General features: G+C 39.1%; 1 long non-coding RNA gene across 1 annotated transcript; it reads right to left on the reverse strand.

Annotated features, from left to right (window-relative positions):
• Positions 1-14918: 14918 nt before the first annotated feature.
• On the reverse strand, positions 14919-19572 carry LOC149753354 (uncharacterized). Its single transcript, XR_016395734.1, has 5 exons — positions 19455-19572; positions 19123-19312; positions 18437-18481; positions 17778-17872; positions 14919-15381 (listed from the first exon to the last, which is right to left on the reverse strand). It is a non-coding gene; the product is annotated as an uncharacterized LOC149753354 (long non-coding RNA).
• Between the last annotated feature and the right edge of the window lie 2933 nt (positions 19573-22505).

Below are 22505 nucleotides of genomic sequence, written 5' to 3' on the forward strand. Positions count from 1 at the left end.
TATGAGCGACCGATAAGAAGCTTCCTTCTCATCCGGCATCCGGCAATGAGCATCTTTAATTTTCGACCAGCATCTAGCAATGAGCATCTTTCCTAATCAGACTTTTTTCTTTCTTTCCTATCTACCACGCTACAGAGATCAGAGATGTCGTTGTATTATTTATTGATTCTAAGTTCCACTTGTCCAATACTGTAGACATGATTTCTTAGCATTGTCACTGTGGATGAGGATTCCTCTGTCTACATATAGAATTTTGATAGCTTTAGCAGCCTATCATCAAATGGATTCAAATCAGTACATGTATGAGAACTTCTCTTTTTGGAGAGTGCATCAGTGGCAGTTCCATGGCTTAACTAGGACCATGAACAGGCTGGCTCAAGCGACAAAACTCTTGATACTTGTTCTCAGTAGCAGAAAATTTTAGAGGCATTTTGTATGAGAGATTTAGATTATTTTTTCCTTGGCAAATAGCTTTTTTCTAATGATTCATCAAGATCGAGCTCCAGACTTATGGCATCTCATGATTGTTTTCCTCCTTGGGTGGATGTTATATCACCTAAGGCTAGTTTGATCATTTTTTTATTTTTTTTCTAATGTGACATTTAGGTTCCATTTAAATTAAAAAATTGGCTAACATTTTATTAAGTTATAGATTAAAATATTGGATAAAAATAAAACTCCGGGGATAAGCGTAGGTTTTTTTAAATAATTATATGTAAGCATAATTTATCCCTAATTTCAGAGAGCTTTTTGTAATTTACTCATCACTCAGGGATAATTTGACTTTTCATATAAGATAACTGAATTCACTAACACCGTCAATCTAACTTGATGTAAGTGTAGGTTTTACAAACTATTGAGTGTAAGTATAATAAACGTAAACCTCAAGAGAGTTTTGGTAATTTACTTTATTCATTTCTACCGATTGACCAAATTTTCTTCCATAAGAGATTATATGTACAGTCTCGACACCATAGAAAAAATAGAAATTTCCGACTGTGATCTGCCGACACTAGAAAGAAGACTTGGTAATTTGGTTACTGCGCCAAAATTTGCCGACGCTTTTTATTATCGTTCGTATATTACGACGCTTAAAAACTTCGGAAGTGGAGGAAAGGGCTCTTCCGACGCTTTTTGGTAAGCATAGTCAGAAGCTAATAGTTAGACGACTCATATAAGCGTTGTGGATGATTTACTGATGCTTTTTTACAGGCATCGTTAGGAGCAAACAATTAGACAGATTGAAATAAGCATTATCGGAGGCTAATAACAAGACAATGCTTAACTTGCGATTGGCTGCTGGTATCTAAAGGTGAGTTGATTGTTAGGTTCGTCCATGTCCTTCCAGTAGCATCTGTTGAACAAGTCTTTGATATTTTCATTCATGGCATGACATCCAACTTCGCATAAGGAAGAGGCAATGCTTCCGCATCTCACTAGCAGCTTTAGCTTTAAACCTGTATGCTTTGTTATTCCTTTTCCTCCACACTCTCCAGCATGTCGTGGTCAGCAGGCAGGCCCACCCATCTTTTGAATCTTTTCCTGCATCATTTGTCTCCAGTTAGTCCACATCTCCTCGAATGTGTTGGGTGTCGGCTGCATGGATATTTATTTTTGAAAGTTTCCCCATATGGATTGAATGAACTCACATTTTACAAAGAGATGGTCGATTATTTCATCGTCCTTTCCAAATAGTAGACAGTGTATGGGTCCATTCCATCTACGCTTTTTCATATTATCTTCCAGTAGGATTCTATTATTGAAGGCTAGCCAATTAAATATTTTTACCCTTTCTGGAAGTGGCAGCTTCCCATTAATAGACGCGAATCCCAATGTTGCACCCCCATGGCAGAAGAATCTGCAACATTACTTATCCATTGCGTTTCTAGTAATAACGTTGCTGAGTACCCTCTCAGGGCTCGTTTGGATCGCCAGAAAAGAAGGGAGAAAAATATGGTCAACGAAAAAGTAATGAGATGCTACTTATTTAGTTGAAGTTTTCAAAGGAGAGAGACAAAAGTTGTATTCCTATGGAAATATGATTCCCACATTTCATGGAAAAGACTTTCTCATGAGAAACATGGGAAAGTTACTTTTTCATGAGGCGGGAATCACTCCATTTTTACTTTTTCCCAAAAAGGCTCTTCAACATTGAAGAAGTATTAAAGAGGCATTAAAGACCTAATTTTTATTAAGGGCATAATAGAAATTATACATAACTTTCTCAGGAAAGTGGATGGCCAACCAAACATAAGCACTTTGGAAATTTGTCACTTTCTTATGGTCAACCAAATATGCCAAAAGTACTTTCCTAAGAATTCTCTTCCTAAGAATTTGTTTCTCAGGAATCATATTTCTAGAAAAAAAATGCTTCCTGCGAACCAAACGAGCCCTCAATATCTCAAATTCCTCCAGATCTCTTGCCGATAATGGGTTGTGAAACTGTGTTATATGATCTTCGCTGTTTAGAAAATCAGCTGATGCTATTTCTTGATACATTGCAAGGGTGCATAGGATTGGAAAGAGACTTTTAGAAGTTCCATTCTGTGAGATCCGGCGCAGAATGGGCTGTTTGGGATGAAGCTGACAGACCCAACTAGCTTCAGCCCATGGCCGAAGGAGAAACCGAAATAGAGGATCGCGATCCTCTGCTCCTCCTTCCTCAGGGTAATGGAGGTGGGATCTACAGCAGCCCCGCGGCGGCTCTGCGACAGCTTTGTGGCTGCCTTGAACGGTCACCGATCTCGCTCAATCGCCATGAGAATCGCGGCGGTGAACGAGCTACGACCCTCTCTATAAATCTCTCTGCCTTCTGCCATTGATCCACCACCGACCTTTCTCTTCCCTCCTTCTCCTCTTTTGGTGGCCAGCGCGCCACCCTGGTCGAGTGCTATCCCTTGAAAATCTTCTTGTTCTATTGCCCTGTTTTTTCGGGTCGAGCATTGCTGCTCATTTTTCGTTGAAAGCGCCATTGCCACCGCCGCTAACCCGCCGGACCAACTACCCTCGATTGAGATCCATCCTCTCTGCCACTCACCGGTGAGCTCCCTTCCTTCTTGTTTTTTTATTTCTAGATAATCCAAGCCAGACCCAAACCGAGGATGTTCTCAGTTTTTCATCCATGCCGGCCGTTACAGCGGCCACCACTACTATCGGCTGGCCGTCGACCGGACATCGACCTCCGGCCATCCAGGCTCGGCCACCGCCGGACCTTCCGTCTTCCCTCTTCCCTCTTCCCTCTTCATTCTTTTCCTCCTTCCTACTTGTTTTCTTAGCGGGATGAAAAACTTCCAGTTTATCCATTTGGGCCGTCTTGGGCCGCTTCATCTACTTGGGCCGGGTTCATCCATTTGGGTCGTTTTGGGCCGTGATCATTCATTTTGGACCTTGTCATCCATCGTGGGCTTTGCTCATTTTGGGCTTTTGGGCTCTGCACATTTTGGGGCTGCATCCATTTAGGCCGTGTTTATCTATTTGAGCCTTGTTCATCCATTTTGGGCTACGTTGGGCTGTGATCATTCATTTTGGGCCATGTCCATCTATTGTGGACCTTGCTCATTTTGGGCATTCGGGCCCTGTTCATTTTGGGGTTGTGTTTATTTTGGGCCATGTTGGGCTCTGTTCATCTATTGTGGGATCGGTTTATTCATTTTGGGCTCTTTTCATCCGTTGTGGGCTATGATCATTGTGGGTCATATTCATTTTGGGCTCTGTTTATCCATTGTGGGCCATGTTCATTTTGGGTCACGTCCATTCATTTTGGGCTTTGTCCATTCTTCGTGGGTCATGATCATTCATTTTGGGCCTTATTCATCTATTGTAGGTTGTGTTCATTTTGGGCCAAGAGGAAAAAAAACTAACTAATCCTGGACTCTCCTTTAATTGAGTAGACTTAGACTTCCCCTAATGATCGGCTTGAACCACTCGAACCGGGGTTGTGATTAGGATCTGACCAAGACTTGGATTGAGATTCCCTCTTAAGCTTCTTTCTCTCTCTAAGTCAAACTTAGGGATCTTAGTTCAAAACCCTGACTCCCTATTTCCATAGAAGTCAGCGGTACTCATCTATGACAGTGCTTAATTTAGTTTCCTGAAAACATGCGATCATACATTTAGATTGCAGCACAATGTCTTGAACTACTGTTTTCTCTAATTTCCATCTGAGACATCTAACGTTCCAAACTAGAATGGCCATAATCACATATAAAGAAGAAAGTCTGGTCACTGAATAGGACTGTAATAAGTAGAAGTACCCGACCATTCAAGATTACAAATCTTTCAAAACAACACCTTCTTGATACAGCACCATAAGGCTAGAGGTGTGGCCTTTATCTGTCATATGATCCCACAACCAAACATAAAAGGTCAGAACTTTCCAAACGATGCGAGTCCCACATTGACGAGCTATCATGATGCATTCCATTGATTGCTTGTAAATGTCTTCCTTCTTCCTCTCAAGTGGTGTACTTGGTCTAGGTTTCTACTGGGGGTGTTGGTATGCCACACCTTAGAGCTTCCAGACTTTTGATCTTGTCCACCACGTAGTCATCAGCATGTGGGAATAGTGTAAAACCTGGCAAACTGGGCCCGGTCCATTTGACTGGCCCAATCGCTTTGGCCCAAAAGAAAAGAAATATAAAAATATAATGCTTCACATGCGAGCTGGGAAGAGATGGAGTCTTCTTCTTCTTCCCGTGCTCATCGGAAGGAATCCGATGGTCAGATTCCGATCGTGATCGAGGCTATGTTGGTCTCCCCATCCTTCCTCGCCGGAGATCTAAGCTTGAACGGAGTTTTTTGCCGGAGATTTTCTTGGTTTCTCTCTCTGAACGCCGGCCGCTACCAACGCCGGCCGCTACCAACGCCGTTGTCACTTCCATTCACCACCAAGAACCAAGTAAGATCCTAGCTAGCCTTAATCTATCTTCTCCTCCTTCTTCTGTACTTTTAAAGCCTTGAATCCGGCCGACGATCGCCGGATTTTTGTGAAGAAATATCGGATGCCCTGTTTCCTCGATTTTCTTTGATTTTTTTGATTTTGTTTATTCTTTCCGGCCGGTAGCATCAACGGATCTTGTTGCCGAGGTCTCTGTCAGTGCCTCACGATGATTTGCAGCTATGGTTGAGGCTCCCATTGCTGGAATGTCTCGGTTTAATTGGTTAGGGGGGCGATTCCTATTTTAGGAGGATTTTTTCCTCGCCGTCGGCGACCAGTTGCCATCGGCTTCCTTCCACAGTGGCGGCCGTGGGTCTCTGACCTCGGGCACCACCTGCAGCCACTCTCTTCCTCTCCCTTCTTCTTTCCTTGGCTAGAGAGAGACCTTATTTTCTCTTCCTCTCTCTTCGCTCTCTTCTTTCTCTTCCCCAAGCTTTCTCTCTCTACAAAATTTCTCTCTCTTGATTCATGGTTAGAAATGTTAATTGACTAGGTTGATCATGCCATTGAGAACCAAACATAGACTCCTATTTGAACTCGATCTAAGATTCTATCCCCACCAGACTTTCTCTCTCTACCTAAACTTTCTCTCTCTACTCTATCTAGAGTAGTTGGATTCCGTAGGGACTCTTCATAGCGATTTTAAATTGACCCTCGTAAAAGGTCCTCATCTAGGGTCATCGGGCGGCGCGTCAGCTCGTCATAGTCTTCGCCAAACAATGTTAGTTTTGATCGCCCAAATTTTGTTGAACCTTTTATGCCCTAGTCCGAGTATGATTCAATAAATTTTACTTTGATCGAATCGACTAGGGTGTCGGGCATTTCCTCCTAATTAGCCTATGAGGGTATTAGAATTAGGGTTCTATTCTTGGAATAATCATAATAAATTCTAATTGAAAATATAATTTTTAAATATCGGAATCTAAGAAGAACTTTCGAGATTTATTGGATTTGTTAGTTGGATTGTGTTCGAGGTAAATAATATAAATTTTTTCTAGATTTATCAGCAAATTATAAAAAAAAATTTGAATCAAATTATTTTTAATTTATGAATTTGATGCATGGTGATATATGCCTTGTCCTAGAATATTGTATGACTCTTGATTGCATCTTTCGATTGGGAATACTGTACATGTTTTGAGAAAAGGAGTTTTGAATCGAAATAGATTTGAACTTACAGTCGGGCTATGTTGAGGATCTTGCCAATGGGGGCTAATACATTGGCGTTTGTCCTCAAGGTTGTGTCCAAGATGATTAGTAACATATCGCCAGTAGACCAATAGTCATGAAGGATATTGCTGCATGTTGATGTACAGCTCACCGCAAGATGATTAGTTGGTGTTATGACCCTGTCACAGAATGATGTGGTCGTAGTTCTTAGCTATTGAGTTGAATTTGATGATTTGAAAAAAATTAATTTATTAACAATATCAACAATTATTAAAATATTATATTCATAACCTTTAAGTGGTATTATTCATGATGCATGAATTTGATGGATAGTATATTATTATGAAAAATATTTTTTTGAAATAATATGATGATATATGATCTTATTATAGATATGATTGATTGATTTTGACACCGCATGATTTGAGAACTGAAATATGAAATTGAGAACTAATTGAATTTCGACCTCGCTATGTTGAGTACTCTGCCAAGGAAGGCTAATACGTTGGTACATGATTTATGCTAAAGATCGTATCCAAGATGATTATTGACATACCGCTAGCAGACCATCAGTCCTGAAGGACTTTGCTGCAAAATGATGCGCAGGCCACGGTAAGATGATTAATTAGTCAGTGTTATGACTCTGCCATAAGATGATGTGGTCATAGCTCAGAATCGATAAAATGAATGAATATTTGAATGAATTTGAATCCACGAACAGAATTTTAAAAAAGATTTGATTTGTATAATAGTATTGTATATATGCTTATTTCCTACAAATTATTATTTATTTGATAGCCTGATTTAGCAAAAATGATCATTGTTTACTGGATTGTTTAGCTCATTATATGATTTCTTGTTTTTTTACAGATTCAGAGAACTAGCTTACTGGGGTTTTCCAATTTGGAAGAGCGACTAGAAAAACAATGGCACAAATTATTTTAGATTAGAGTTTATTTAAATTAATGTGTTACCTTAGACTAATGTTAGAATAGTGAGACATTGTAAGTTGAGTTAGTTAATGAAATAAAGATTGCATATTATTAGTTTAAATTATTCAACTGCATATTAATGATATCACGTTGAGATGTCTTGCATGCTTGTAGAGAAAGCTTCCTATGAGTGTGCGGCGGTTGACGCAACCCCCATCTCACGATCTTGGGTCGGGGGCGTGACAAATAGTATACCACATCTTTTGCGTAGGGCCTTCACCTCCTTGTTGGTTAATGAATTTGTAAATAGTACGTCTTCGGCCGAAGATCTAGTTCCTCTATCCCCAGCAACTTGACTTTCTTTGCTCTAATCTGAGCACCTCCCGTTGGTTCCCTAAAGTTCTTGTGGTGTCGAATGAGAAACTTGTGTTGCTTGAAGGGCGGTTATCATGGGTTTTAGGTAGTGCTCAGTCTGGTTTCCATGCCTGGTTGCTAGCCTTGGGGGTGATGTGTCTTCAAAAGATTGGTCGATCATACTTAATCGTGCTTGAAACAAAGTAGGTAGATGGACCGATTGTTGCCTCTATATCTTCTGGAATGTTCTCCAGGTCTTCGTAGTCGAATACCACATCGAGGCCTGTAAGGTCCTCCCATCGAAGACTCGAGTGGCTAGCTTGGTGAGGGACACCGAAACCAGAGAGTATGGCTGCCACGGCATCAGCTACCCTTCGTATAAGGGGTAGATTATGCAGAGTTGCATAAACTTTGAAGTTTAGATTGTGATGAATCCTTCCATTGAGCTAGTTCCAATGATTGACAATAAGAGTGAACCTGTCTCCCCTTATATGACCCTCCGCCATTAAATCATGGACTGTTTGTCGATCAGGAGAATCAGTTTTGGGCTATTTGACGTGTTGTCCAAGATCCAACTCACTTTGCCTAATGGCCCATCCAAACAACTCTACAAAATGCAGCTCGGTTTAGGTAGTTTGGATGCCGGCCATTTCAGCCGTGAATGGAAGAAAATTTTTCATTGTAGCATGTCGATTTTGGACGGGGGTCTGCGCGCGGCATGGGGTTTGGGACGCTCTGTGTAGGGCGCCGTTGGTTCTGTCGGGGACCATGCATTTTCCAGCTTCTGTGTGCTTGGTTTTGTGGAGTTGAAGCATGAAGGGCTCTGCAGATTTTCAAGTAGTTCCCAAATTTGAAACACTAAAGGCAGCGAGTTAGGTTTCGATAGTTCGCTTTGAGGTGGCCAAGGCACCTTACATTTGCAACGAGCACAGCTTTTAAAGATAGATGCCATGGGGAATGTTAGCTATATATAAATTATCTTAGTAGCTGTATATGAGCTGTATATTTGCTATACATATGAGCTGTATATTAGCTGTACATAGCCACCTTCATCTATAAAAGATGGGCTACGACACTGTTTGAAATATGGAACAAAGATCCTAATCTTCCCTTCTACGTCTCTCTCCTCTTCCTCTACTTCAACAGGGAAGCGGTGGGATGAGAAGGTATGGGAGGGATGGTCTCCTGTATGGCCCCTTCTTCCCGCCACCTAACTACCACATATGGTCGCCGCTTAGATTCCCTAGGTGATGATGCTTGGTATGGCTTTTGGATGTGATCAGAGATGGTTTAGGGAGCCCTTCCTTCAGAACTTCAGCATAGGTTTTCCTATGGAAACCGGACTGGGGTTTGACACGCCCCCACCCTTTGGTATATTTCCTCCCGTTGTGGTAGATGTGGTTCTATGACGAGAGTGATGGCTAGACACAGTCGTCCACACTTCCTGTGCAGTGGGACATGGTGGTTCGAGAGAACTTGGAGGTTTTGGAGGCTTGTTTGAAGGGAGGGGTCATAGTGAAGTGGAACGAGGGCGAAGGAGACGAACGAGGCAAAGGAGACGAACGAGGGTCAAATGAAGGCAAAGTGAAGTCGGTTGGACGAAGAGTCTGGGGCGGAGGAGAGGAACAAGGGTACGTACATGGCAAAGTGAAGTGGAACGAGGGCGAAGGAGACGAACGAGGGTCAAATGAAGTGGAAAGCAAAAATAATCAATGTTTTACCACGATCTCTTTTGACATGTTTTGGGGAAGCTACTAGAGTGGCAGATTTAGGCAGCCAACAAGGCTAGGCCCATTGGTAAATGTGTGAGAGGGATTGTATCTTTTGCGAAAGAAGGATTCACCTTTCTCTGTGCAAATCCACCCTTTGATCTTGCAATGGTTGCTTAAAGATCGGTAGAGGCGGACAAAAAGAGTGTTTGTTCGGGTGCAATCTAATGGTCAATGTCGCAAAAGGAGATCAATCATTTTCTAGTGCTAATGATACAACTCGAATCCTAGTAAGCACATATGTATAAGAAGGGTTCCTATCCCACTTAGCTGTCGCAATTATTGTCTTTTGATACCTCTGGACCGAGGTCAGTTTTCAACCACGCTCCAAATCATTAAGGACAAACAACAATAGCCAGGCATTTGGAGACATGTTCGGGCTCCTTTATGGTTTACCCGACATGGAAAAAAATTATTCGAACAACTTGCACTAAGACAACCCTTGACGTATAAAATATTAACAAGATTGTACTGCATGTAATGGGCCCGATGCTAAGAAATGTTAAAATATAAAAAGATTTGCAACATCTTACACTAACAGCTAATGGTTTCAAAATGAGAGCCATAGATTGCATCGTTGTGTTCATATGATTCTTACCATGAGGGTTGAGATTAGCTGCAGTTTGTTGGAAAGCATGGGAAGCTCGTGATGTTAGAATCTTTAATTTTCCAGCCAAAACTTTAGTGCTTTTGATTAGAAGTCGAGCATCTGAGAAGTGCATTCAAACCTTTTGATCTTTACTCTTTGTTGTCCATATATTTTGTCCTATGATTTATCTTTTTGGATATCCTTGAATTCTTTCAACATTTTATATATTTTTTGAAGGATTTAATATTTTATAATCTTAATGAAATTTTATGATATGTTTACGTCTTTCTTAAGCATCCTCCAAATTATGCTAAACAACCATGGCTGGTCGGTTGACACGAAGAAGAAGAAACGGCCTTTCTAGCTATGAATGGCTAAAAGGTGGCCTTTGATGAGCTGCAACCCTTTCCGAGCTAAGACATACCACCATCCATGCTTGGAGTGGTGCTCTTTGATGATAAATGAAGTTCTGAGGAGCCCAAGAGAAGCTTGTATGTTGTGTAGAAGGGTGTACAATAGAAATACATAAAGGTCCTCCAAGAATTGGGGACTAGCTGAGCAGAAACTAAGCCGTAATAATATAAAAAAAATGCAGACAAAAGCATGGAAGGGAAATCTGAGGCCTGTTCGAATGTACTCTTCGTACGTATAGATATGTTCGGGTAGAAAGGTATTATCACTCTTGTTAACTTGAGGCAAATTAACAGGAAAGCTAGGAGAAATAAAATAGATTTTTGGAAAAACCGTAACGTCCTCCGCACCTAAGATATACAGCTTGGCACTAGGGCATGTGGGCTGCTCGGAGGCCTTCTAAAAGGAAGAGATAAAGATTAAGGGAGTACCTACTATTGTCGGGTAGAAGAGGAAAAGCAGATGAATGAGAGACGAATGTGAGAGTCTCAAGAACAAGTGGGAAAGAAAGATGATAAATTGAAAAGTGGGGCAGGCGCGGGGTGCCCACTCCATTATATAGTGGCTCTCATGGTGTAGATCTACCTAGGGTGTTGCGTTTGATTGGTTTACAAGCCTCATGGTGCAATGCATGTCGCTTTCTGGTTCGATAGAAGAGGACTTACACTAATGGAGCAACCCTTAGTCTTTGAACAACTTATTTGAAGAACTTATCAGGAAGGATAACCTATCAATCGACGTCAATTTCTACGCAGGTGTGATCCAAATCCGAGAATAATTGACATGTGCAACCAGCTACTTTCTTCATCCGAGCTCATTTAAAGTGCAATAAATAAGGCAATTAGCTCGGCTTCAAAAGTGAGGGGAGGGGGGTGCAGAGATGATGCGACTAAAATATGTCAACTAATTGGGAGGTGACACGGGATACAAAGGGATCTAATTTTATTTGAATTCAAAATTTTGGGCTGGTCCAGATAAGGAAAGTCTAGATCTCTTCCTATTAAATCATAGCCTGAATTCATTGGAATAAGGATTCTTCATCTATAAAAGAAGGCCCAACACCAAAGAAGTTATTCAATTTCATTTTCAATTATTTGTTAGTTTCTCTAATCTTGTCTCTTCACTGTTCCTCCAAATTCCCCCTTGATTATCCAATCTAGTTTTGGATGGCAACAATAATCATTTTCATATTATAAATTTAGAGCCTAATGGTTATCATGACTATGATCTGATCTGGTTGTTGAAAATACATCATTTTCATTTTAAAATTTTGCTCAAGCATACATTTTGGATTTCTTAATTTCAAAAATAATAATACAACCGATGAAAAATAGCTTCTAAGAAAAATAAATTATGATACATAATAATTATTATAATTGTCATTATCTACATAAAACAACTATGTAAATATGCGATATTAAAATGTGTACCATGGAAGATAGTGAAGAGTGATTGCAAGGCTCTGATATTGTAACAACCTAGTATCTCACCCAAAAAGACTAGTCAGAAGATATTTTTTGAGTTTCTTGGTCCTGTATCAGTACTCAGAATTTCTCCAGTAAATAACCAATGTAGGAACACATTTCCACACTGGTCGTTACATACTTTTCTCGTTTAAGCCCTAAGAGTTCTCGTCAGACTAAGGGTTCAAATTCCTTCAAATCTAATCACAAGCACCACGATCGGCTCATAGTTAGTCTCCATGAACTCATGCTTTAGTATCCTCTAATCCACATAAGTATGGGCCGAGTTCGCTCTAATGACATTTGCAACAACCTATGACCTCTCCTAAAATAGTTAGGCAGAATATATTATTTGGATTTCTTAATCTTGTATAAGTACCCAAAATCTACCTAACAAATAACTAATGTAGGATTAATCACACGTCTGCATGGATCCTCACATAAAAATATGGGTCCTTACATTCGCCATCCCTTAAAAAAAATTTTGTCCTCGAAATTAACATACTTAAAGTTTCAAAAAATTGTGAATGCTTGTCCTTCATCTCTTCTTCGAGTTTTCAAGTGGGCTCTCCTTTCGAATGATTGTTCCATTCGATGCTGTAATACATAATCTTTTCTATCCACAATCCATATCCGAATCTCCTCATAGGTCAATCCTCATCAAGATGCAACGACTTATATGCTACCGCGTGACATAGGTCTGAAACATATTTCTTCAATATTGACATATGAAATATGTGTTAGAAGTATGCCCTAGAAGCTAATGTGGCTGACGCATATTTGTAATCTGGGGCATAAATTTGTAATTTGACTCTTATTGATTAGTAAGATTGGGTAATTTATTATTTATTTATGTTTGTATGTGTCCATGAATCATCCAAAAAATTAATAAGATGATGACACATATTCTCAAGAAGTTGAGAATTTGAGGCATGTGTCATTAGCAATTAATTTTTAAATGCTCATGATCGATGAATCCATCACGAGGGACGGTGATCGATCCGCTGCGATTAGTGCACATATTACTTAGTCAGATGGATGAGTCTTGAGTCCACAGTGTAGAGACACTGAAGTGATTGTGCAAGTACTTGTTAAAGAACAAGTGTACTGAGAGTGACCAAAGAAAGTAGTCACATGGATGTCTATCCACTCGTCAGTGACTACTTATGCTGCAGTTGTATGACTAGTTCTTTGATCTGCGATGCCTCAGCTATTCACTATGAGGTTGCTATAGTTTGACAAGCATGTATATTTGGATCCTAGACATTTGGATCCTTGTGGTGCGGATTGGCTGCAGTAGGTTCATTTTGGAATAGGGTTACATCTAGATGGGATCTATCGACCTTGATAGATTAGGAGTGATCCTATGTGGTTTATGAGACTAAGTTCGATAAATTTCTGGCTAGGTATTTTGGAAAAAGAATTTTCCATATGTCAAACTGGAAGTCAAATAAATTTGACATATGACGGACGATGGGGTTTGATGAGTTATCCATAATCTCCGTAAATCATATGCTAACTGCACCTAGATGTTCAGACATTACATTTTGCTGGATTGCCACCACATACTGCTAGGTGTCACTAGTGGATTATGAGACTCAAAGGCATTCACTTGGTGATCAGTAAATCCTAAGAGTAGAACTGAAATTGTTTCAGTCTACTGAAAGGAGTTTCAGTGATATTGAGATGGGCATCTCAATATGTCTCATTACCAGACAGCATAGAACCTACGGGATCACACATATAGAGAATTTGATTAGTCAGACTATCATAATTGTGATTTAGAATCACAATTGATATCAATTATCAATATGATTGGTGATTAAATTAACCCACTAAGTGTTACTGAGTTAATGGAAGAAGAATTAAGTGGAATTAATTACAATTGGATTGCAATTGGGCTGATTTTATAAGCATTGGGGTGCGTGAGATGAATGGAATTGAGTTTCTTCTCTTCTTCTCCATGCCTCCTCCCTCTCCCTCTCCTCGTCTTCTCCCACGGCAGCAAGGTGCAAGCCTTCTTCCTCTTTCAAGGTCGCATTGGAAGGATGAGAAGAGAACCCAAGGGGAGAGCCCACATGCCCAAGGAAAGAAGTGTTCTTTCCTCCCATGCCCAAGCTTCTTCCTCCTCCACGACAGTAAGAGGGCTTCTTCTTCCTCTTCTTCCATGACAGCAAGGAAAGGAAGATCCACGGTGCAAGCTTTCTCCTTTCTCCTCCTCCATCACGAGCAAGGTTGAAGAAGAAAGAGTTCTTCTTCAAGAAGGTATATTGCTGATCTTCTTCTAATCTTTATTGATAGTCATGAGAGTACTCTGTAAGGAGCTAGCAATCTGGTGAGATTTGATCTCAGATAGTCGAGTCCTCGTGTAGATACCTATGTGCGGCTCCAACAGGAACCTCCTAAGATCATCAGGCTGCGGTGTTTTTCACCCGCACAAAGTTTGAAAATAGGATCTTCAAATCTTATTTTTGATTTTTATTTCAGTTTTTTATGATATTTAATCAACCTTTTTCAGATCCTAATCTTCCCTCTCTCATGAGTTCAATGGTCTTCTGGATTTGGATCTAGAAAAAATTTTGAACTCTACGATCCGTGGCGTGTTCATATGATGAACGACGTCCCGTGCGATATTCCACTACAAGAAAATTCATCTTTCCCGACGCTTTTTATAATCTTTACCGACGCTTATAAGCGTCGGCTAAAGTTCCCGCCACGCAAATAGAAGCGTCGCAAAAGCGTTGGCGATATCGGAGTGGCAAAAGTTTTTGCCGACGCTAACACAAAGCGTCGGCAAAAACAGGGATTTTTCGACGCTCATAAAAGCGTTGGCAAAAACAGAATTGCCGACGCTTTTAAGCGTCGGCAAAAGTTTACCAACGCGTCGGCGTAGGCTTCAAGTTTACCGACGCTTTAAAGCGTCGGCGTAGGGCGTCCCACAGTTTTTATTTACCAACGCTTTAAAGTGTCGGGATTGCTATTTTTTTAAAAAAAATAAAAATACGAATGTAAATTATAAAAAATTAAGGGTTCATATCATAGAACCCTTAACCATTACTAACATTAAAAAAAAATCTGAACGAAGTAGGATTTGCATGAGAAGGGGTTAGGTACAATTGAGTTGGGGTTCATGTTTCTGAACACTGATCACATCCAAACAGGTTGAATATGAAAGTATGGTGCACACAGAATTACACCACAACCCAAAACAATGCAGGAGAAAATTGACAGGATGCAGGACCCTGTGGTGATTGAGTTCAGAATAATAAGAATGACAGATTGTCAGCTGCATATGGTTTCTGATGCAACCTGTTCAAATTTGACAACGACTCCATGCTGCTAACCAGGCTGAATTTGTGAAAAATGGGCACTTCTTGGCACCAGTATGCAAGATGTGACCATTTTATTTAGAATTAAATATGTGGAAGCAGGATGTGAGCCTAAAATGAAAATAAGTTATCCACATTCCAGACCATTTCGAGGACAAACATCGCTTATACACCTAGGTAAGCATCATTAAGCTGCTAACCCAGTCCGCCTCACTACCATTTGCATTATATAAGAAACATAAAGTTACTATATCATGATTATATTACAGCTCTGTAGTATAATTTTGAGCATTGCACCTTAGTAATGTAGTCAAGTGAAAGCATAGGCCCATCATCCTCCACTAGCTGACCACATCTCAAGCACAAGCCTTTATAAAATCCAGGATGTGGAGGGCATGAATCCTCATCTGCCAGTTTCTTAGATGTACCTGTAGTAGAATATTCAGTTTGCTTGCGTAAGCTTTAGTTGACTATAAAGTGTAAGTCTTGCTCATCACTATGTAAAAACTTTAACAATTACTAAGATGTAGAAGCATAGATGACCCAAAGTTTAATTACAGCATTACAGCAGCAAAATAATAGTTGAAGGTTCCTAAAGCACTAAAAGTAGAATTTATAGTAAAAAACTAAAATGTAAAAGATCATATAAAAGTAATCAATTTTGAGGCGGTAAAATAAAGCACAATGCCAAAGTGCCTTTCTGATGCTGTACACTGACAAGTTGTTACTAAATTAAGAAATTTATCTATTCTTGGCATGCTCAAATGCTATACCATAAGAATCAAAAAAAGGACGTAACCAAGATAGTGTCGAAGTTCTTTTGACAAAAATTGCTTTCTTGAAGATGAAGTATCCTTAGAAATAGCCAGCACCATGATAGTGATATTATAGAACTCGAAAACTATTCAAAAACATATTTACCAGAAACCTTACATGCTAAGAAATGCATCTTGGAAAATGACTCAATCTAGTTCCCCAAATCATGGAACACCTGGGACATGCTTTGGGAATGCTCAGCAGGCCATGGCTATAAGAATATCAAACAGTGCTGAGTACCGTTTCCCTTCTGACTCAAATATTTTTCAAATCTTTTTATGATTCCTACGTTACATACAATGACTGTTTTGAGCGGCTCGTTTTCAAATCACATATAGCTTTGACCTGTTCTGATTTCTTAATCAGGTGACTAAGTCTGGAAGCCTGTGGTGAAGTGTCTTTGACCACCATCATATCTGAACTCTGAAACCCAATAACTGAAAAAGTCACGGAACAGTTACTAAACAAATGTTGAAAGATAAGTTTGTTTACTGCAAAATTTTTAACTTTCACTTTTTTGGTTGGACAATTTAGTGTTCTACAATGAACTTAGTTATGCACTTTCAGACAATAGATGTTTTTGTACTTCCCAAGATTCTGCACTTAAGAGTGGCACACAAAGTAGAATGGATTATAGGACATTGTCAAAACACAAAATATTAGTTAGTAATTGTTTGACCATCCTCTGCCAAATTCTTGAGCAAACCTTCAGCCTTCATAAAGCTAAGGATTATAGCCTCCGCAAAGTCTAACAATGTGAAAGAGATTGGTTCTTATCGGGCTCCTAAATATTTAAATATTATGATTAAATTTGAAGGAGCTTGAAGTAATCATGGTTTTGAGGAAGCTCATTCACAAACAGGAAAGTGGGATAATTTTTGTTCTACAAACAAGTTGGATCTGCATTACTTCCAACACGACAGGATCCATATGCTGCATACAATATGATAAAAAATCAAAAGAAACAATTTATCTGGTTATTCTAATAAGGTGTTACACAAAAATTGATCCATCATGTCAACTATTTCAACTACATCTACTGGTCTTTTGGATTTGGGCACCATGCGTGGACCTATAGAACCTAGAACTTGAAAACTCTATCTAGGGTCCTGCAACCACTTTGAAATCTCTGCAAAAACCATTTCCACACCTGCTAGCTTAGTACCTCTTTTTGCTTTTTGTTTTTTTTTTTGGGTGTGTGTTTCTGTGTATATGTGTGTGCGGATGTCCACTTCCCTGCCTATATTTCCACAAAACCACAACCATAAATAAGTTTCCTCCAACTATTTGGGATGGATTTACATGCTATTACTTCCCTGTCATCTACTTCCTTATTACAAAAGTACTTCCAATTTTTCAGTAAAGGCAGTATTCTTCTTTGAGAGTTTGACATGTCACGAAGTTATAAACCCACATTCTCAATTTTTTGCAAATCTCCGCATCAATTACAAATATGAATAGTAAACACCTTCGGCTACCGGTCATTTCGCTATGGCCTTATTATGGTCGGCCAGGTAAGGAAAGATAAGTATAGGACGAGCAGGAAAAGTAGACAGGGAATTGAAAAGCACGACTTCCAAGAGGCTTAAGCAGTATATGCAAAATGAAAATTATTAATTGCAAAGATCCCATTCCTATCTTTATAATTAGCATTCTCAACATTACTATATGTAGCTGAAATAGCTGCAACATGTACTTTATATTTCTATTCTAATCAATAAGTTGATTCTCCTTCCATGATTAAACTCAATTCTTGACTAAAATTATTGTATCTTTGATCATAACAAGCAATCTATAATATAAAAACATCCTAGCATAGGCTAACAAATTTTGCTCTGGTATTTTTCCATTTCTTCAAATGTGTATTTTTTGAATGAACGTATTGTCTCAACCTAGATTTCATTTCTGAAAACAGTATTTTTAGAGTTTCCTTTTTGTGTTTGGTAAGTAAAGATTCCTATATTTGGAAAACAGAATTTTTTTTTTGCTTCACAATCAAGATACTAACCAATAATACCAATATTTTCTTGATTTGTCTCGATCATCACTGATCCCTGAAGCTCTTTTATGCCCTCCAAGCTCTCCACTTTACGTCTTTTAATCCTGCATATGCATGTAGGAAACAAGAACAAGCATAACCCTAAATGTCAAAACCAAAATGATGCAAAATACTTAATTAGAAAATGATGCAAAATGATGTAATCCTGTCTGAGGATTACAATAGTGAAGAAACAGAGATCCAGGAAAGAACAAACTCAAACCTAGAAATGAAAAGGAAAAAACCAAAGAAAAGCAATGGTTGAAGATAATTAATTCTTCAATCAAATAACAATTGAAGATTTTGATTTTTGAAGTTCCAAACCATATAAAGACCAAACATTCTAGTTCCAAAGAGCATGACAACAAGACACAACACCATAGCGATCACTGAATAACAAAGGATCTGCTAACTACGTAATGGAATCCCATAATTCCTCGAGTACTAAACACAGGTTTAAGGTACAATCAAAAACTTTGTTCCATTACAATGTCAACCCTCAGTTACAAGAAGCACAAAATTTGTAAGAACAGTGAAACATACAAATTGCAACCAGAGCCATTTCAGTAGTCTCCTAACTTAATCCACTGGACCAGCTTCAGTATGGTGACTAAGTGTCAAAAATGTACCTTAATAGTTGCAGAATCAGATTTCACCACTTGTCAATTAAGTACCTGCAGAAAGACGTCTTGTAAGTTCCTCACTCGACAAAACATTTTAACCTTTCAGAATACCCAGATAATATTTATAGCATGGTTAGTGTCTTTATGCAGCAGACAGTGATACTACCTGTGCCAATCAAATTTGTACTTTATGGCATCGATGGATTTGAAAAAGCTCACAATTAACTACAATTTGTCAACTGGAGTGTGTAACAGGACTAGATACAGGCAAAATTCCATTTGAGAAATTAATATGCGATCCAGCACCAATAGGAAGCATAAATGGCAGATGGATACACAACCATGTACAGAAGTGTGCAGATCATTAAATGCATGCATATTTTCATAAGATTTTTCAATGCAATTTCCGACATAAACAAAAGTAATAGTATCCAAATTTGAGAAAAGATTACTTAAGGCAGCTAATCTTTACAGTGCTTATTCCCCAATAAATGTATGGATAAATCCCTAGAAAGTGTGGCAGTGATTACAGTAAGTTGCCCAGAGCACAAGGTTTTGGAGCTGAGAATGAGAGAGAATGAAGTAATACCTTACTTCCTAATTGCTTATGACTCAACAAAGGAGGAATAGAGAACAGAGGAAAGCTTTTTGTTTTTATGCAGGAAGGAGAGCAAAAGGGAAAGAAGTGGTACCAGAAGAGAGGGTTGGGGTCTCGTCATATAGCCTTGGAAGCGTGCTACGATCCCTACCATTTCTCCTTCTCTTTTCCTCCTTTCTCTGCACCTCTCTATCTATGCAGATTTTTCATTTCATCTTGTATGGACTGAAGTATTCATTCTTTTCCGCTCTGATTGCGGCCTCACAAGCAGCACATACCAACAACTGCAATTTCACAAAGACAACCAAGCAATAACCTCAAACAAGGGTTTGTCGTACGTCGCAAAGACAAGAAACCCGAAAAGAAGCTGAGAACTAGGGTTCTTGGAGCATCAAGATAAAGAAAAAGAGAGGCAGAGCAAAAAACCTGTTCGATGAGGCGATGAACGGGGCTTCCGTTGGACGTCAAATTCATCGTCTCCTTATAGGTATTCCTGAAGAGCCAGAGAAGATCGTGTTAGCAATATATCATATAAATAAACAATAAATCTATTAATTTAATTAATGAAAAATCTTAAAGGGAATAATATACATGCATATTATTCGGCATCCAAATAATTCTATTTTAATGCAAAATAAATCTATTTTAGCACAAAATAAATCTATGCATTTAATAAATTTATATTATAGAAATTCAAATCCTACAAATCTACTAATATTAAATTAAAAATAAAAGTAGAAGAAAGTAACCTGATTGAAGGCAGGTCGAAGCGCGTCGACGCTGTCCCAAAGAAGTATTTGCCCCCACGTACGGCTCACCCGGCAATCCTTCTCGGAGATACGACGACCCTACAACTTCTTCTTCGGCACGTCTCGGAAGAAATCAAAGCGAACCCGATCGGACTTGCAGATCCAGCAAAGAATGAAATGAAAAGAACTAAATAAACTGAATAAAAATATAAAAATAAAATTTGGAAGTGGCTAAGAGGGAGAAGTATTTTTTTCAGAATTTTTTCACTATTTTTCTGAAATTTTTCGTGCTTCCAAAGAGATGAAATCAAAGGGTTTAAATAGGGATTTTAAAGGGTTTTCAAACGCGTCCGTTTTCAAATGCGTAACGCCCGCTGGGCGTTACCTTTTTCTCAAACGCGCACGCGGCCCGAGATTTTGGCCGCGTGCGCATTTAAGGTTTTTTTTTCCAACAATCCCCCACAAAAAAAAAACTTAAATAATTTTAAAATCAAAATAAAATGCTGGATATCTTATATTATGTAATAGGTGTAGGTACCTTTCGGTTTGAACCTTCACTTAGTGACAATTGATTACATCTGTGGAGCCAAGGTGGTCTTAACCTTGAACCTCGGTCCATGGCTCAGATTAAATCAACAGCATACATAATATAGCCCGATCTGGGTTCTAAGCGGGTTGCGCTGTTATGGCCATGCGCAGATATCTATCATGTGCTTTTTAGGGAATCGCCCATTTCCCATAATCGCGGCCTCACGACTGCACATATAGGTGAGTCCTAATAAGGAAGCAAGCAAGGAAGCTCCTGCCACTTGGGTCTCGGACTCATTAAGAGTTATACAAACGAACTCATCTTACCGCTTGCTTTTATGAGCACTAGCGCCATAGGGATGAGGAAAACATGAAATAGTGCTCCTCTTAGTCACACTCCGGTTTGTTTCTACCCATTGAACCTTTTAAGGTTGGGTTCCCACCGTGGTGATCTATCTTTATGGGCTAAGCCCCATCCCCCTCGACGACTCTAGAACTACTGTTCTAGACAAGCTTTTAGTAAGCTGATCAGCCAAGTTTTTTCTGATTTAACAAAATTTAAGGCAATAACATTATTTTTCAATTTATATCTTAATGATTTATGACGCACTTTTAAGTGCCTGTTCATTTTTACATTGGCATTTTCTTGGTTGCACTTATCTATTGCAGATTTACAGTCACAATGTAAGGAGACAGGTGGTAAAGGTGACTCATCTACAGGAAGGTCTATTAGTAGATCTCTGAGCCACTCAGCCTCAGTGCTAGTAGTGTCTAAAGCTATCAGTTCAGACTCCATGGTACTCCTAGATATTAAGGTTTGTTTGGTGGATTTCCAAGACACAGCAGCACCTCCTAGGAGAAAGACGTATTCTGTGGTGGATTTAACATCTAAGGTATCGCTGATCCAGTTGGCATCACTATAGCCTTCTAGAACAGCAGGAAACCCACTAAAGTGCAAACTATAGGACTTGGTACCCTTAAGATACCTAAGAATTCTCTCTAATGCTGTCCAGTGATCTCTATTTGGATTAATAGTATATCTACTAAGTCTATTTACAGCATATGCTATGTCTGGCCTGGTGTAGTTTGTTAGGAATCCTAGTGAGCCTATGATTTGAGCATATAGGCTTTGAAGGACAGGAGTTCCTAAGTTCTTCTTAAGATGAGTAGAGGGATCAAATGGAGTAGAGACAGGCTGACAATCGGAATAATTAAATTTATTAAGTATCTTGTCAACATAATGACTTTGGGATAACTCAATACTTTTTGCACTTCTAATTATTTTGGTATTTAAAATTAAGTCAGCTTGTCCCAAGTCTTTCATATCAAATTTATGACTTAAAAATTGTTTTACTTCATCACTTATCTGAAGATCTGTCCCAAAGATCAGTATATCATCTACATAAAGGCACAAGATCACAAATTTGTGTCCAACTCTCTTATGATATACACATTCGTCTGTGCTATTGATTTCAAATCCAAATGTCATTATGGTTTCATCAAATTTCAAGTGCCATTGCTTGGGTGCTTGTTTAAGACCATAAAGAGATCTGACTAGTCTGCAAACTTTATTTTCTTGGCCTGAGATTTTAAATCCCTCTGGCTGGTCTATATAAATTTCTTCATTTAAGTCTCCATTTAGAAAAGCTGTCTTAACATCCATCTGATGCATCACTAATTTATGAATGGAGGCTAATGCTATAAGGACCCTAATAGTAGTAATCCTAGCTACAGGTGCATAAACATCAAAGAAATCTATACCAGGTCTCTGAGTAAAACCCTTGGCAACTAATCTAGCCTTAAATTTATCTACAGAGCCATCAGGCCTAAGTTTCTTCTTAAAGATCCATTTGCATCCTATTGTTTTACAACCAGGAGGAAGATCAGTCAATTCCCAAGTATGGTTTTGGATAATTGATTGCATCTCATTGTCCACAGCTTCTCTCCAAAAAGGTGAATCCAAAGATTTCATTGCGTCCTCAAAGGTAGTTGGAGAGTCTTCTATTAGGAAGGTATAAAAATCATCTCCAAATATTTTCTCTACCCTGGATCTTTTACTCCTCCTAGGTTCTGCTTCTACTTCTATTTCTCTTGTCCTTATTCTACTAGAGCTACTAGCTATACCGCTATTTACTCTAGTCTTAAGTGGAAAGGTGTCTTCAAAATATGTTGCATCTCTAGCTTCTATGATAGTGTTGTT

The sequence above is a fragment of the Phoenix dactylifera genome, chromosome 6, assembly GCF_051530095.1.
Source record: "Phoenix dactylifera cultivar Ajwa chromosome 6, Ajwa_hap1_PhDact_Kaust_v1.1, whole genome shotgun sequence".
Taxonomy (NCBI): domain Eukaryota; kingdom Viridiplantae; phylum Streptophyta; class Magnoliopsida; order Arecales; family Arecaceae; genus Phoenix; species Phoenix dactylifera.